Consider the following 18897-nt stretch of genomic DNA (forward strand, 5'->3'; position numbering starts at 1 on the left):
AGCAGCGTCCACAGGTCACTGTGAAGGCAGCTGCGTCGGTGACAGCACTGCGGTGTTGTCAGGGATACCAGGGTGGTGGTGTGAAGCGAGGTTTTGCGGAGTGTGGTGCCTAAAGGTGACTTGCAAGCCGTGGCTCGGTGGCGGCATCGGACGGCAGTGTCTGTGAGACCTGGGTTGCGGTGCCTTCAGGTCACGGAGCGGCAATTTTGTCGTCAACGGCATCGGGTTACCGTTTTCCTCTGAGGCAGCTAAAACATCCAGTTCCAGAAGCCAGTACCCAAAAAATGTTGAAGTCTGTGATTTCCCTGAGACTTCTAACAGGAGACAAGCTCTACATCAAACCCTTGGAGATACTTAGAATGCAGAAAGAACAGCCCAGTCCTTTCCCTGCCCAAGAAAGAAGCAGAAACTGCAGGCCAACCCAGCAAAGCATGCGGCATAGTTGTAGTCTCTCCTCACAGCTCTTCCAGCTCTTCTTCCTGGCAGGCTCCTTAGTCCAGCAGTAATCTGAGGTTCTGGGGTCAGGGCCCCAATATTTATATCACAGTCTCCTTTGAAGCTGGTACAACCAAAGTTCCTCTGGCACACATAAACCGATTCTGCCTGGCTCAAGCAAGAATCACTACAGGAGGTGGAGACAGCTTTGTGGAAGGCAGCCACAGTCCATTCAGGTGCAAGCGACCACTCCTCCCAGTACTCTAAATGCAGCCAGATTTATTCAGCCTGACTATGAGTCACCATGGAAAGGCAACTATCCCAATCATGGAAAGCCAATCATAACACAATTTACATGGAGAGCATATGCACTTTAGCACTAAATAGCAGTGGTAAAGTGCCCAGAGTTCAAAAGCCAAAGAAAAATAGGTTGAAAACAGGAGGTTAAACAGTCCGGTGGTGAACCCGCTGAAAAAGCCATGTCTAACAGGTGCTCAAGCTTCATAGGCATGAGAGGTTGTAAACCTCCCGCATCTGCAAGCAGGTTGCTGCTTTTATTTTAATTGGGAGATTTCAACCTCAAAGAGCTTTATAACCCACCATAGGGGCTATACAGGCCAATAAAGGCCAGCTCCCTTGCTATGTATGTCCTCACTGTTGGAAATGGGCAGTATAGCCTGCTGTGGTGAACTAGAAGCCTGTAATATAGAACTGCCCGACATATAGAGGAACTCCGATTTTGGGACCTACATTTTATGAGTGACGCCCCATCATTAAAAGGAAAGTAATGATGCATAATAAACTAGCTAACTTTTTGGCAAACTAAAAATCCCCTTTTTGGGAACCGAAATTTGAAGAGTGAGGTAATTCGAGACTTTTCCTGAATGGAGCAGACAGATAACAATGTTAAAGTTGTAACGACCTTTAACATAGCAATCACAACCTTATAACAAATGCAAACAACCACAAAATACACACAAAAAAATGCAAACAAAGTACCACAAGTCATCATTATCATGGTTTCATAGTTTCATGTAAAGAGCTTAACCATGCTAGGACATTCAAGTGCTATCAGAGTCACCAATAACTGATGGGATGAAATCAGAATAAGAAAGCCTTTACCAACTTTGCAAATCTCATCAGGTTCCCCCATCTCTCTAAATGATGGTAGATGCGAATTCCACATTCTACCTGTACATAATTACACAAATTGCCCCCAGAGTTTACACTTCAAATTTGAAGTGCTATCAATATCATTATTTCCAGGGAGTTTAGGTTGTGGGATGGGTTGTGAATTTGAAGCTTTTTCTTTATATCATTGGGGGGATATCAAAATATAGTATTGTGAGCAATACTGCATAACTTAAAATAGATCAGTGTCTTCACTGACAACTTCTAAATCCTACTAAGTATGAGAGAAAAATGCTTACATATGATCACATTAGTTACAAATCTGAAGTATTATTCTTCAGCTTGTGAAGTATTCATCAATGTGCTGTACCAATTACAGGTGTTTTACACAAGACCAATGTGACCCTATAATTACTCTGAGAATGGGAACACAATTAACCTCCAACAAAAGAGAGAGAATGCTACTTAATAAGAGAAAGTAATGGTAGGATGCATCAATTTGATTAATCTAATACTCCAGTGACATTTAGAACGAAGCAAAACTGACAATGTTTTATTTTTTTACCTAAACCTAACCACTAATTACTCACCCGAATTATTTAATCGGTCTTAATTTATACAAGGACTCAATTAACATGGACTCCATTTTAGCTGCAATTAAACTAAACAGGTTCTGATTCATACGGTCCGTATGATTGAAACAATGGCACTTATGACGTCTATGGCGAGGCAACTGTCTTAAGTACTACTAGAGTAGTACTGAAGGCACTACTCAATATCAACACCATAACTGGAGATATTTAATCCCAAACCCAGCAAAATTTGGTGCAAATTATGGATATTAATATTAGATAATGCTGGTAAACAATTAGATATCCTGGGACACTCAACCACCAACAGCTACTCCAGATGAACCTTCTCCAAGACAGAATAAACTGGAATCATCCAATTGAGTTGTCTAATGCAATTGCAACCTCTTCAATGGGCTTAAATCAACATTTCTAAAGGATTTCAACTAAACATATACCGTATTATTTGAATTGCATACCTTTTTTGATTGGAGTATGTTGTACCGTGCTGTGTACTGGTAATGCCATGTCGACATTCCACGGATGTCGTATAGTGGTGGAACTGGATCACAGATCAAGACACACCGTGTTCAATTCTCCTATATGCAAGTTTCAATTCGGTTGCATGCCTTTTCAACTAGCATTGGCAGCATTGGCCTTTCAAAGGATAATGTTTAAACTGCTGAGAACATGCATGGAGATGGGGTGTACCAGGATGATGTATTGCTATTTGCTTAAAGTTTAGATGAACATGAGATTTTACATGATGTTTTTAATATATATATATATTTTTAATGTGGGGCTGTGAGAAAACAAAAATGTGAGTTGTGGAAAAGAAATATAAAGTTCCTGGGTCATGTGATATCTTTAGCAGATATTATGCAGAGGGTAGGTGTGATGACGGCTGGGGTATAGAGTCCTGCACCCGCGGACAAGGATGAATCACCCTCCTTTGTCCCACAAAAATGTTGAGAAAATAAGAACCTTTTGTATGGGTTGACTGCTGACAGAATACGTTCAAACATATCAAAGCTGAAATGGCAGATGCTAGCTCACTTAAATCATATGATCCAATGTTACCATGTATTATTACAGTGTTTGCAAGCAACATGGGTTGGAAGCCATTTTAACACATGACGTTCAAGGCGAGGACCATACCATTTCATTTACATCAAGAGTCTTGACAGATCCTGAAGTTCATTATTCAGTGATCGAAAAAAGCATTACTTGCATGTTATTGGAGATTTACAAGTTTCAATGTTATGTCTGGGGAAATAAATTATTTTACAAACTGATCGTAAACCTGTAGTGTTTCTTTAGAATGGCAAAAAAAGTGAAAAATGCTACACAATGTATTGCTAGACTTACCACAAAGTTGTTACAATACAATTTTGATGTGAAATATATTCAGGGTAGAGCAAATGTTAGCGCAGATTTCATCTCCAGGCCCCATTGATGAACAAAAAGAGTTTGTGAAGAATAACAAAATTTTAAATTGCTTTGTTCCAGCAGTTGATGTAACTGTAGTGTGCGTTCAGAAGAGAAGTCGAAGATGGCTGGTGATGATTATGATGTACTCAATGTGCTAAAGAGGCACATCAGTGAGGGATAGCCTAAAGAAAGCATATACAGAATGAGGTTTAACTTTTGTCAAGGTTGCACAGGAGTTGTCTATTGAATATGGGGTAGACCTAAGAGGAGATAGGCAGGGTTCCCCATGTAGTGTGCGTAAGGATTTGGGGAACGCTGGTCATGAAGGCCATTTAAGTGCTACTATGACCAAAAGAAGAGTCGGAGCTTCTTTTTGGCTGCCATCAATGGACAAGGAAATCAAGACAATAGTGAAAGTGTGTGGTGTGTTGTTCTTCTGAGAAAGGCCTCAAGGTGTATTCACCTTCACTTAATCCAACTGAGTGTCCAGTTGGCCCTTGCAACAAAGTTGGAGTAGACATAGTTGGGCTATTTAATTTTTTACCTATGGAACATTATGCATTTGTGCTTATGGATTATTATAGTAAATGGCCAGGGATTCGGTTTGTCTCAGATCCTATGATAAGTAACTGAATTCTTTAGAGACTTTTTTCTAGAGAAGGCTTTCTTGAATTCTTGATTCCAGATGATGGAGTACAATTTGTGGGGTCAGACATGGAGACATTCCTATTGGATTCAGGCATAACACATCTTAATAGCTCTCTAAATCACCACAGACTAATGGATGGGTGAGAGGATGAACAGGTTGGTAACGGATTGTTCGAAATGGGCCAAGAACAATAGGTGTGTGATTAAGGACGCTGTTGAATTGATGTTGTAGTTTTATCGCATCACTCTGCACTCAGTCTCTAGTATTTCTCCATTGATTTATTGAGGGGACAAAAACCCACTGCAATACTATGTTCAGCATGGATGTCTAAATGTTTAGGAGAAGCTAAGAAGGAGTTTGATGTGGATGAAAAGGTCAGGGAAAGAGAAACTGACCTTCAGGGGAAACAGTGTGCAGAATTTAATAGTGCAAAGTAAGTTAAACAAAGGACGTTTGGTGTAGGTGATAAGGTACGAATAATGAAACCATGGTTTGTGAGGAAAGGAGGGGCATGTTTTAGGGATCCTATCAGGATTGAGAGAGTCTGTGGAAATGTGGTGAAAATTCAAGGTGGTTATTATTTATGTATTTATTTGTTTATTTTATTTGTTAGGTTTGTAAAGCGCGACAGCTACCCAAAAAGGGTTTCCCGGCGCTAAAGAAAAAGATAGCAGATGAAAAGGTAATAAAACTCGAATACGAGGCCAAATCAGGAAATTATTGATTAAACAGCCAGGTCTTTATGGCTCTGCGGAACTGTACATAGCTTGTTTCTGTACATAAATTAAGAGGGAGGGAGTTCCACAACTTTGGTCCCAAAAGCGAGAAGGATCTACCACCCATCCTGGTTAAACGACACCTAGGCACCCTGAAAAGGCCCTGCGATGAGGATCTCAAACAGCGGGAAGGGAGGTAGGTGTGTACCAAAGATTGAAGATACCTGGGGACAGAGCCGAATTTGATTTTGTGCATGAAACTCAGGGTCTTGAACTTGACTCTGTTTTCAACTCTGAGCTAATGCAATGTCTTGAGATGACCTGACATGTGCTCTCTTCTATTGCACTTGCACAGCAGTCTAGCAGCGGCATTTTGCACGAGCTGAAGACGTCTCAAAACAGCCTGCGAGGATCCTAGATAAAGGATGGTTGGCAGTAGAATGTGGAAAAATAGTGAATGTGGATAAAGGAAGTACTGAGAATCATCTCTCTAGAGATGTACCCTCTACGGAGACTGGGGGAGTACTTTGCACTCACACATTTTGCCCCGATCCTTGCAGCAGCAGAGTATATCCTCGCAGCACCTGAGTGAATCGTCTTCTCCTGAATAGTGTCTTCGCAGATCATCTCATGTTAAATGTCTACCACTGAAGTTTAGATGAATTTCGCTCACCTACTTTTACCAATTATAAATGTTTGGACTTCTAGTCCATTTTATAATATGTAAGGTTGTTTTTCCAGATTGGTTATTAACTTTGTTTACCAACATTTTAGATTTGAATTATTTTTGATTAGTTTTAGGTTTTTTCTTCACCTATATATATTGTGTTCGGTTTTATATGTTTTGTAGTATCTATTTTGTTTTTTTTATTTATTTGTGGAAAGGAGGTAATGTTGTAATGGTAATGCTGTATCGACATTCGACTGATGTCATATAGTGGCGAAATATTGACAGCAGCATTCCAGGGAGGCAGTTGAAGAGGAGACAGGACCACAGTGGACAAACAGTGGTTGTGGTTTGCAGTTTTATAAACAAAACTTGCTGTTTTACTTACCGTAATCGCTTCAAATTACTACAGAATATTATTTAGTTGCTACACCAAATGTATAAACATGTATTATAAAAACAATCATCAATTAAAATATCCTTCCAGTATTCAATTTAACTGAAAATTTCAATCACACAATCTCTCATGACATGTATTAAAAAAAAATACTGAGACAATAACTAGTAGTGACAGACGCCTGCAACTGTTCTAAGATGGTCCGGTTGGCTCTCAAGCATGTGATGCCAAGACAATATATTTCTGGTACCCTCATCCGACTTACCCTGACTGATGATTTGTCAAAATATCAGGCACTATTGCCCAGAAAACTGAGGCATATGTCCCAATCTGTCGGTGGGGACAACACAATATGAAATCCCATGTGGACAGAGAGAACCCAGCTGTGTATCCAGAGCAGAAGTAAATGGAGGTTGGTAAGTCATGCAGTCATTGTGCTGACCTTTCCAGAGGGGGATGCGCACACTGACAGCCAGCCAAGGCTAGACTGGGAACCAAAAGATGACCTCCGAACATAATCCCACATTGTAGTGAGTGACCACACCCGGAGAGCCAGATGTGCTACAAGGAGGTTGGGGTGCTTCTGCCCTTCAGGAAAACATTTTAGAAATTGATGCCAAATAGGGCATTTTACAGCACAATTTAAAAAATGCATTAGATAAAAAGGAAAAGATAACAAATCGACTATTCAAAAACTCCAAATTCAGCTAGTGTACCCAGGAGATATTTTTCTCCATAGCAGTGAATCATGTACTAAGAAAAGTGTGCTTCCAATACGAAAAAACTAGGTGTGCAGTAGAGAAACACAATCACGCCACAGAAAAAATGCACCCATTAGAAGTGGTGCTCTTCCAATGTACCTCTACGTTGACCTTCACCATGCAAAATAATCCCACTACGTACACCTCTACAGAGCTATTACATTGCTATTATATATTGTATTGTACTATTCAAGGATATCAGAAAATTACAACATTTGCAGAGCTCTCACATGTGCATGTATTTTGGCCTAAAACAGGCATTACTTTCCCACCATTGGAACATCCAAGAGGTTTCTCTAAACCAGTAGTTGCTTGTTAACTATTTAGGAGAGCAGAGTAAATTCTCAGACTAAATATCACTTAGCAAGCAAATAAAGTGAGTAAGCCAGAGCTCATCCAGCTTAGACTGGGGACTCCGCTTTCTCCTCAGGATCATTTGAAGCAAATGGGCGATTTTGTGCCAAAATATCAGAGTTTACGCTTTTGTAAATATATACTTGGTCCCCAAAATTCTACATATACAGATCCTTAATCTCATGCCTGTGAGTCAGGAGCGCCCATCTTGGAAAGGGGGTTCCAAGATCATGCCAGGCTTGACCACAAGTATGTCAAGAATGCCCAGAATACATTTTGTAGAGGGTTCTAGCAAAATGTTGAGAATGGAGACAATATAACAGGTTGTGTCCATTATGCAAAAGACGTTCTTGAATCCATAAGGGGAAGGACAATTACCAAATGCTAATGCGTTCTCCTCCATTATGGAAACAGTAGTTAAGCTTTAGTGCTAGGCACCACCTGTCAAAAAGCCTTCCACACCACTACAATGTCCAGGCAGCATTGAGGTTGAAATTAGCAGTTGAGTGGGGACGGTCATGGTATCTTTCTATAACAGTACACAAAGGAATTAACTGTTCCTTTAAATTGGTGGCAATCTGGATAGCATTGCTCTATTAAAATCAGCTCCTTCGCAAAACTGGAAAAAAATAGAAGCATTATTCATTGAAAAATAAGTCTGTACTAATTTAATGAACCATAATAAAGTCCTGCTCCCGATTTTATTTTTACATCAGTGCAAGGGAAAACAATTCACATATCCTTAACCAAAATACGAGCTCTTTCCTCTCCGTTCACTGACAAGTTAAGTGAGCTATACAGTGCTTAACTTGTGGAAAAATACATGCCAGGGCCAAGATATTTCTCAAGAGGTCACTGCAGCTTTCACCACCCACTCTCTTTGCCAGCTTGCCAAATGCCAGTACCAATGCCACCTACTCACCATCACACTTCTGCAAATGTGATAATAAGGAATATCCCAGGCCATCCCCTGTTGTATGAATGACCAGGAGGTTCTTGTATTATTATTTTGTATTTATTTTGTTAAATAATGCTATATTATATAATGTTAAATAGCCTGCTGATGTTTAAAAATAGACAGACAACGCCTCTATGTGATTGACTGTCATTACAATGTTCCAGTGTCTAGAAATAAGTGCCTGTGCCAAACACAAATTAAGGCACAGGAGCTATGCTCCTTGGCTGTTGCTGCAATTGGTATAACTCGCCCTTACTATCTGAACCTTCTGAAGCAACTGATCCCCCACATTACGCACTGCTCACCTCAGGTAAATTTGTTTCTTCCTCTCCCCTCTTTCTGAACCCCTCCCCTCCTTAGTACACAACTGTGCTACTTCCTTGCCCACTGCATCAAGGCCACGCCCTCTGGTATCAGTACTGGAGGGATTTTTTTGTCTTTACTCTGCTCTGTTTACATTGGAAGCATCACTATCTGCTCGGTCTTTGCCTCTGCACATGAAGCTGTGTAATAGGGGGCTATTGTAAATTACATATGTTTATGTCACGACTCAATGTACCTCTCCGAGGATGAACTAGGCCTCTGTCCGCCTATATTGTGTGCCTCACAGAGGATTCATGTAATCTAGCCTCCTGGGTGCTGCCACCCGGCCGAACCTGTGCCCTTGCCATCATCCCCCTTTGGCCCCTCTCCTTCTAGAGCATTCCGCACCAGGATACATCTCAAGGGTGGAGAGGGCAAGAGCATCTTCCTGAGGAGTCTTCAATGTTTGGGCTGTAGGGATACAGGGGTCTTCCTGATGCAACGACCCTGTTTGGCTGGAGTGGATGAATGTGTCTTCCGAAGGCATCTTCCCTTTTTATGTTTCTTATGACCAGGAATGGTATGGGCCGCAACCACTGACCTTATCTCTCGTTTCCCTTCACCCGAGGACCACTTCCTGTCACTTCCTCTAGTCTCCCTAATCTGTCCACCATCCGCCCTCACTGACCTCCTAGCAGCAGCAAGCACATGGGCTGGACCAACCTAGGGGTTTGGTGGACCCATTGACCCAATGTATACCTTTCAACGTCTCTACTGCTTAAACTCCCTTCACCTTTTGCTCATCTATAAACAAAACATACTAACTCCACTTCCTCCACAGCATTTCCCTCTGTTCTCCCCATCTCATCCCTCTTTGGAGGACTCATCAGATATCACAAACAGTGTCATCAAAGTTCAATCCTCAGCTGGATTGCTCCTCTACCACGGTTGTGTATACTCCACAGAGGTTATACCTTGATTCCTTGTAAAATACGCACTCCTTGGGGTTGCACCTCTGAAACTTTGTAATGGACTGCCCTCATCATATATCGTGGCTGGCTGTATAATGCCCATCCTATGGGTAGAACGTCTGCATATTCTGGCGGGCAAAGCGTATACGTTGGCTGTTATAATAACAGTTCCTTTGGGAACTTACTCTGACATAATTAGCCAAAGACCCTATAATTGGCTGTTCATAAGTTGCCACATCAGGTGGGCTGCCACTCTTCCCCTCCTGTTTTTTTCTTTCCAAAAGATTTTCAACGTGCATTTTTGCAATGCACATTGAAAACTGTAAACTTCCTCCCCCTCTCAGCCCTGACAGATCAGCTCTGTCACATTCTACATCCACTCACATGATTACATAGCGTGTTTGTCTCTCGCTTACCATCTAACATTACATCCTCTCATCACCGTCTTGAGTTTGAACAAGTCCCATTGATTACAAAGACTGTGGGCTGCCCACAGGGATGGGCAGGTTCATCAGGTAGATGGCTAGGGACCCCATATGTTCTCATATGTATGGCCCATATCTTGCAATTCCCAGATATGTTTTTCCATGACCAGAAAAGACCACAGTTTACCTGTCCATTCATGAATCGTCAGGATGATGGTCAATTTCCAGTTTTGTGCAATTAACTGGTTCAGTGCCAAAATCATATTGGTAGCAATTCGCTTGTCAATATCTTGAATTTAACAGGACAGAGATGGCTGGGTCCAGTTTTTTTTATAACTTAATTTTGCATTTAGGTATAAGTGAAGCAGTACACTAGGACAAGTAAAATCCTTTGGCAAGTACAGGTAGACATAATACACACTGTCAAGGGCTCAATCAATATCGCAGAGTGATCACATGTTACATAAAGCAAGTCCTCGGCTCACAACATATTTTCTGTTACAATAGTTCTTGACTCTGATTCACATAAACTGTGTTTACAATCATGGCATGGGAATATATCAACTGTACGAACATTAAAAATGAGTTTAGCATCCAATGTCGTTAATTATTGACATGCGCCTCGGGACAGCCTAACCCACCCCGGTTGGGGCTATGCCCTGTTCTTTCTGTGCAGGGAGGTCTTGTCGCTGTCCCTCTAGATATGCTCTGAAAGGTCCCCAGATATCTTTAGGCCTGAAGGTGGGAGGGACCGTTGTTGCGTATAAGTCACTATTTGTGGAACAGGATGCCATGCTTGGCAGGTCGGGCTGGACTGTTCCCATGAGGCACAGGGTCAAGACTGATTTGCATATGGCCATGTCTGAACAGGGGTGGCGTGGAGAGCAAAATAACGATGGATTAAACCCAGATCTGTGACTGGGGGTGAATGTTTTGCCAATGTGCAACATTCCGTCCATCATCTTGTATGTTTTGCTGTTAGCCCTATGTGGGAAGGGTATGCCCAGATGTGGGTCCCTTGCTCACTATGCCACTGGAGTCAAGCTATCCTGGCTGATGACGGCTGATAGCCAGAAACCGGTCCTAGGATGCTTGATTCCGGTCCAGGGAAGACATGGCTTGTCAGTTCGGGCTGGACTGTTCCCATGAGGCACAGGGTCAAGACTGATTTGCACATGGCCATGTCTGAACTGGGGTGGCGTGGTGAGCAAAATAGCAATGGATTATACCCAGATCTGTGACTGGGGGTGAATGTTTTGCCAATGTGCAACATTTCATCCATTTATTTTTATTTATTTATTTTGAGAGTTTTATATAGCGCGAACAAGATCTTTGCAGATAACAGAGCGCTTTACACAGGCAGGTGGAAGGGTAGGGGAACAAGGGGGAAAGTAGGTAGGTAGATCATCAAGTTCATGTACATAGCAAAAAACAAATTATTTATAGTATAGGTATGAGGTAGCACGGCCTAGTTGGAGCGTAGGCCATCAAAAACGTTGTGAATAATACCGAAATCGATAAAAAACTGATATGAGGTAGCAAGGATCTAAGCACTTTAGACTAATATAAGTCCAGACACACGTACATAGGAATACATAGGCTGTATCATAACAGAATACTGATAATACTGTTCGCAATAAAAATCAAACGAATTGTTCAAGTGTATTTAGCCATAAGGATACTTTTGACTTCTTTCTTAAAAAGAAGGGAGGAAGAGATGAGCCTCGTTTCAGGAGGAAGTGCGTTCCAGATCCTGGGCGCCATTCCAGAGAAGGAGCGTTTGTACGTTTTTTCCTTCCGGAATCTTCGCGGTTTCAACAGAAGATTGTTTGTGCTCCTGGTAGCTCTGGACCCACCGGACATTGTCAACTTATGAGTGAGGTAGCTGGGTGATTTCAGGTGTATAGCCTTGTGCGTCATGCAGGCAATTTTCAACTGTATTCTGGCTTCAAGAGGCAGCCAGTTCAAGGATTTGAAGTCAGGGGAGATATGCGAATGTTTTTTTGATCCAGTGATGAGTCTTGCAGCCGCATTTAGTGACGCTCTGAGGGGTGCAGTTGTCGTTAGGGGGAGGCCACAAAGGGCCGCGCTGCCGTAGTCTATGCGAGGGATGACTAGAGCTTGTACTGCTGTTTGGAAGTCTTTTGCTGGGAGGAAGGGTTTCAGTTTCCTCAAGGTATTTATCTGGAAGTTCGCCCCCTTAGTAGCCTTGCTGATATGCTGCTGCATGTTGAGGTTGGTGTCGAGTGTTATGCCTAGGGATTTTGCTGAGTCCACGATGGTCGGTTGGACATTGAGTGCTGTTAGGTGCTTAAGCCATGTTTGTGCGGAAGATATTTTCGTGGGAGGTGAGATTAGGAGGAACTCAGTCTTCATAGCATTGAGTTTGAGGTGGTTGTCGGCCAGCCAAGATTGGGTGCTTCTGATCGTTGAATTCAGACTCAAGATGTCTTTAGGGGATTGTAACTTGAGATATATTTGCGTGTCATCAGCGTACATGTGAAAGTGTACATTGGATGCTTGTAACAGAGTGGTGAGAGGTTCCATAACAAGGTTAAACAAAGTAGGGGATAGGCAGGAGCCTTGCGGAACTCCTAACGATACCGGTACTGGGGAAGACATCAGGTTTTTGCTCTTGAATTTTTGAGACCTGTTGTGTAGAAAGGAAGTGAACCAACGAAGCACAGACCCAGAGAAGCCCATTCTTGTCTTAAGGAGTTCGAGTAAGTTCTCATGTTTCACTGTGTCGAATGCTGAAGAGAGATCAAGAAGGATGAGGAGGCAGGTATTATTTTGATCTAAGATTTGGATGGCGTTGTCAATTATGTGAGTCATCGCCGTTTCAGTACTGTGCCCTGCTCGGAAGCCTGATTGGTGTGGGTTGAGGAGATCAAACTGTTCTATGTGCTTTGTCATTTGTAGTTGGACGCATTTCTCCAAAAGTTTGGCGAGAGTGGGAATGTTGGTAATCGGACGGTAGTTGTTTAGGTCCGTGGGGTCGGCTGATGGTTTCTTCAATAAAGGTGTAACTTGACCAACTTTGAGGGAGTCCGGGATGGTTCCTTGTTGTAGTGAGCTATTGATAATTTTAGTCCAGAGTGGGAGTAGCCAAGGGATGAAGTCTTTTACGGCGTTAGCAGGAAGAGGGTCCGTAAGGTGATTGGATGGTTTTAGGGTGCTGAGTATTCTGTACATTTCTTCTTCAGAGTAGGTGTCAAAAGATGACCATGTCGCATTGTTTTTTAGTTTATTTGGTGTTGAGCAGTTGGGTATTGAGTAGAGGCTTGCGTCAATGAGGAGGTCGCTCCTTATATTGTCAGTTTTTTTGTTAAAGAAAGCTGAAAACTCTTCACAGGAAGGAGTAGTGCTCATGTTGTCGACAGCTGGGAGTTGTTCCTTAGATTGAGATCGAATTAGCTCGAACAATTTACTTGGACGGTTTTTTGCTTGGTCTAGCTGCATTCTGAAGAACTCTGACTTTGAGGGTTTTATTTTCCTGAAGTATGCATTTCTCTTTTTCCTCAGAGTTTTGAGATGCAATGTCGAGGGAACTGCTCTCCAGGTGCGCTCTGCCATTCGCATAGCCCATCTCTCTTCATTGAGACTCCCGTTGTACCAGGGGTTGGAAATCTTAGTGGATACTCTTTTCAGTTGCATTGGAGCGGCCTCATTGATTATTGAGGCCATGGAGTTGAGATAGTGGTCAGTTAGGTCCTGAACGTCAGTAGCATCGGTAGGGGGGAGTAGGCGATTGCAGCTGTTGGGGGGTAGAGAGATTGGATTGAGTTTCCTCATGTCTCTTTTCCAGACTTTGGGCTTGGCGTATTGCACCGGGATGAGTTTTACTTTTTCCTTGATGAGGAATGTGATAATATGGTGGTCTGACCAGTCACACGGTTGTATTGAGTCAAGTTGAGTGGTGCCTTCTTTGGAAATGACCAGGTCGAGGATAGAGCCTTTGTCATGTGTCGGGGTGTTGCAAATTTGAGTGAGGTCCGAAGCGGTAAGGAAACTTTTAAGGCTATTAACTACTGCGTCACCGCAGTCATTCCAATGGAGATTGTAGTCACCAAGGTAAATTTGTGTGTTTTGCCGTCCTGCGTTGATTGATATTGTGTCCATGAGTTGTTGGGAGAAGACGATGTTGTCCCCCGGGGGGTGGTACATGATGTGTAGTGAACATACAGGTTTGTTCTCACTGGTGACATCAAGGCAGAGGTATTCACATGAGGTAAGAGAAGGAGCGGTGACTTTGTTAATAGATAGGTTGCTCTTGTAAATGCAGGCGATTCCGCCACCAGTCTTGTTGTTGGACCTGTCAAGTCTAGTGATGCAGTAGTTGGGGGGGACTAGGATATCCATGATAGGGTTGGAGGCTTCAGTTAACCATGTTTCAGTTAGTATGGCCAGGTCAAGGCTCCTGGACAAGATGAGTTCAGCGACCTCCGCCGCGTGTTTTTGGGCCGACCTACAGTTGAGAAGTGTGCATTTGAGTCTGGGGGTGCAAGGGGAGGTGGAGGGTTCCGTAGCGAGAGGGACTTTAGTGAGGTTGTTGGGAACAGAGCCTCTGTTGCTATGAGTGGGGTGCCTACTAGGGTTGGAGAGTATCGTAGAAATAGACATGTGCGTGGTGGTTAAGCTGTTTAGGGTTGCCGGGACATATGAGCTGAGTAGGGTGTGTATGTTGCGGTCCGAGAGAGTCTTGATTGCGCGCTGGGGGCGGTTGGCGGTATTGCGAGAGGGGATAGAGGTCCAATGTAAGGGGCGGTTAGGAAGTGTATTGATAGTGCGCTTAGGCCTGATGGAGGTATTGCGAGAGGGGATAGAAGTCCCATGTATGGGATGCCTAGGATGTGGGGGGGAGTTGTTCATTCGTTGAGAAGTGGTCGTGGGGGGGGTATTGCGAGAGGGGATAGAAGTCCCATGTAAGGGGTGCCTAGGATGTGGGGGGGGAGTTGTTCATTCGTTGAGAAGTGGTCGTGAGGGGGGGTGCTCAGTGTGCGGGAGGAGTAACTCTTTGAGCGAGTGGACCTCTTCTTTCACTTGGAGGAGGGTGGTCGTGATTATATCCAGCATGCCATTGGAAGTGGGGTTAGAGTTATTGGAAGGGTAATCAGCGACAGGAGGGGTGAGGCAAATGCGGGACGAGTGGAGACTGATCGTTGTGGGGGGGCAAGTGTAGTATTGGGGAGTGAGAGTGGGGGGGAGATGTTGAGGGGGGAGTGGGGACCAGGATTGGAGGGGGGGCTAAGGGTGGGGATTGAACTGTTGAAGGAAGAGTGGAGGCTTGGAGTGGCGGGGGGGGAGATGTTGAGGGTGGGGTGTATGTCTGGCATGGGTTGAGTGCCGAGAATTTGGGGGGCGCTGATGAGGGCGGAGTGAAGGCTAGGTGTGGCGGGAGTGCAGGGAGTGGGGGGGGAGATGTCGAGGGGGGGAATATGCCAGGATTTCTTTGACTGGGGGTGAGATGTTGAGGGAGGGGTGTAGGTCTGGAATGGGTTGAGTGCCGAGACTGGAAGGTGCGCTCTTGAGTGAGGAGTGAGGGCTAGGAGTGGCGGGAGTGCAGGGAGTGAGTAGGGAGATGTTGGGGGAAGGGTGTATGACAGGAGTTGTTTGAGTGCAAAGAGTATGGTGGGGGGTGTTGAGGGAGGAGTGGGGGCCAGAAGGGGGGGCACAGGGAGTGGGGGGAGAGAGGACACGGCTGGGGGGGGAGCTAGGTGCGGCGCGGGTGTAGGGAGTGGCGGGGGTGGAAATATTGGGGGGGTAATTGGGATGGCATAGAGTCGCGTTGTGAGGGTCAGAGGTGGTGGGTCGTTCTGAGACGTTAGTTGGAAGTGTGGAGTTCTGGTTCAGTTGGATTGGGGTATGTGTGGAGGGCCGCCGATTGGAGAGGTGCTCTTTGAAAGTGGGGAACAGGTTGTCGAGTAGTTCCAGGTTCCTGTCTGTGGCTTGAATTAGAACAATCCCGTTATTGTAAATAGTAATGACTGTACTGCCAGGGAAGCGTTTGGATGGAGCGATGGTGAGTGATAGACCATGAGCGGATTTCCTGGTGGTGGAGACGTTAAGTAAGGCCTGGAAGGTTTTTCTCCATTGAGCTCTGCGTGCGGTGTGGAAGATGATATCAGTGTTCAGGGATCCATTTACCGGAGAGAAGTAGGTGTCAGCAAAGGGTCTTTCAGGGTGGGACCTCAGGAGGTTGTGTTTAAAGCGTTTAGAGGCTTTTTTTGTGAGTGCGGGTGGGTATATTATTTTAAATGTATGCTTGCCGCAGTGATCCATGTTGGGAAAGTGAAAGGTGGGTGTGGGAGATTGAGCAGAGGAGATGTGCTGGATCGCAGATAGATGCAGACAAAAAGTTACAAATGCCTGTAGACAGTATGTTACCTAGGTCAGAAGAGATAACTGCAGACCATATGTTACAGGGGTCAGAACGGGCACTAGTGAGACAGTATGTTACATAGGTCACAGGAGATAACTGCAGACCATATGTTACAGGGACAGAAGTGGCACTAGTGAGAGAGCTAAATATGTGTTAGCAACTAGGTGCACTATAGGCATAGAAGGAGATGGGAGCAGCATACATGGATATATAACCATATATATAAGCAGTCAGCTATGTGTATAATACTGCTGAAGTCTTGTGTTAGCAACTAGGTGCAATATAGGCATAAAAAGAGATGGGAGCAGCATACATAGATAAATAACTATATATATAAGCAGTCAGCTATGCGTATAATACAGCTGAAATATTGTAGCAAAAAACATGTGCCCACTGCAAGTTAATGCGCCAGGTGACGCTAATGAGCGGGGTGAGCTAGGTGCAATAGGTGCAGAGTGAATTAGGTGTAGGTACATAGATATGTGAGAGGTAAACAATGTACTCAAGTGTGGTGTTGTGATCTAAACAATGAGAGGTAAACAATGTACTCGTCTTGTGTGTTTTGATGCTCTTTAGCCATCCCTTCACCGATGGTGCTGTTCTGCCACTCCAATGAATGGATACCTCCCTTTTGGCCAGTAGTAAGTTAATGGCAACAAACTTGCGAGTTGCCAGTGGGAACTGCTTTACATATCCCCACAGGGCAATCTCGGGCAAAGGAGTCATCGGAACCTTGACCATGCCACTCATTATCTCATGTATTCCTACTCAGAATGAGCGTATGCGCGGACATGTCCAGGCAAGGTGGGCGAAGTCTGCATTTGGAGCATTGCATCTTGCATAATGGTGCTGTCTGGCAGGGTCTATCCTGTGGAGTCTGGAGGGGGTAATGTATATCCTATGAAGAAACTTATAGTGGATTAATTTGTGTTGGCTATTGAGGGAAACGTTTTTCGTAACTGCACAGCAGGCAGCCCACTGTTCGTCTGAGATCGGATTACCCAAGTTGGTCTCCCAAGCAGTGCGTATTTTGTCATCTTTGATCGGTACGATGGCAACGCATGTCTTATAGAGCTGGGATACAAGAAGTACCCCTCTCTTGCTGCCTTTCACTGTCGTGAGTGGGGGAAAGAAAGGAGGTTCCAGAGGATAGTCCGGGAAAGTATTACGCAGGGCAGAACGGATTCGTAGAAGGACAAATCTGTCCACGAATGTGGCGCCAGTGAATAAGGACTCATCATCGGGATCAAAAATATGTCCATCTGGAAACAGATAACCTATTTTAGTAATGTCAAATTTAGAGAAGGTCTTCTGTATGAGCTTTTCGCTAGTTATAGGTATCCATTTAGGGTTCAGGAGAGGGAGATCAGAAGAATAAAGCAATGGCGTGTGTGTTATGCAATGCAGTTTCTCCCATGCCCAACTAGTGATCGATGCAGGTTGAATATCTTTGGGGAAACCCTTCAGTAGTATCGCCACTAAAGCATCCGGGAGGACTAAGTCCGACTCTGGTCGGAGGTATGGAATTCTGACATCAGGGTGGTACCATGTTTGTGCAAAACTGCACTGTGCAGCTAAATAGTACAGTTGTAAATCAGAGACCCCGAACCAACCTCTATCGGAGGGGAGTGTCATAACTCGCCAGCTTACCCTGGCAATCCCACCACCCCATACCAATTTTACTAAATGTGATCAGAGGGTCGAGAAGAATTTATTTGTGAGAGGGATCGGTATGTTTTGAAATAGATATAAACATTTTGGAAGCACGACCATCTTAATGAGGGAAACTTGTCCAGCCATGGATAGTGGAGCTTTAGCCATTTCTCTAATTGAGTCTCTAATTTGGAAATAGCTGTCCCGTAATTGCGGCGGATGATCTGCTCTGTTCCTAGGTGTATATGTATGCCCAGGTATTTAACTGAGTCAGTATTCCATTCCAGGGGGAATTCCAAGTCCCACTTGTTTGTGCCGGCAGTGAGTGGAAAAATTACAGATTTGTGCCAGTGGATTCCCAGCCCGGAATGTCTGCCAAAGTGCAGAATTTCCCGGATAAGAAGATCCAAGTTAGTCTGGGGGTTGCGAACATATAAAATCGTATCATCTGCATACAATGATACTAACAATGGGCCGGTGGTGAACTGGTAACCCCTATGGAGGTGTTTCTCTTGGAAGTGCCGTATTAGTGGGTCCTTGGCTAAAATGAACAGCAGAGGCGACAACGGGCAGCCCTGTCTCTTGTCACGTGAAAGTGTGAAGGGAGCCGTCAAGGTACCATTCAGTCGGAGTCAAGCCAGAGGTTGACTGTATAGTAGGGCATTCCATACGCTGCATGATGGATAAAATAAAAAGCCATTCTAGGGAGTCAAATGCCTTTTCTGTATCTAATAGGATTGTCACAGCAGAGATTTCTGGGTTAATTCTATGCAAAGTGTAAAATAATGTGCGTAGATTGAAGGCTGTCGAGCGATGGGGTATGAAACCAGACTGAGCCGGGGAAATGATGGATTCCATTAAGAGAGAAAGGCGACATGCCAGAGCCTTTGGCAGTATTTTGTAATCTAGGTTTAAGAGTGATAATGGTCGATACGAACCGTACAGCAGGGGGTCCTTGCCTGGTTTGGGGAGAAGAATAATGACTGCCTCACGTAGGGTGGGAGGTAATATCTGCCTCTCCAGGGCTTCTGCATACATTTCAAGGAAATGGGGAATCAATAAATCTTTATAGGCCTTAAAAAAATCGCTGTGAAA

At 44.1% G+C, this 18897-nt stretch overlaps 1 protein-coding gene across 3 annotated transcripts in view; it reads right to left on the reverse strand.

The window, feature by feature from the left end:
* LRCH1 (leucine rich repeats and calponin homology domain containing 1) overlaps window positions 1-18897 on the reverse strand; it is a 798407-nt gene that overhangs the window by 50856 nt on the left and 728654 nt on the right. The window lies entirely within an intron of this gene.

The sequence above is a fragment of the Lissotriton vulgaris genome, chromosome 8 (genome assembly GCF_964263255.1).
Source record: "Lissotriton vulgaris chromosome 8, aLisVul1.2, whole genome shotgun sequence".
NCBI classification, from domain to species: Eukaryota; Metazoa; Chordata; class Amphibia; order Caudata; family Salamandridae; genus Lissotriton; species Lissotriton vulgaris.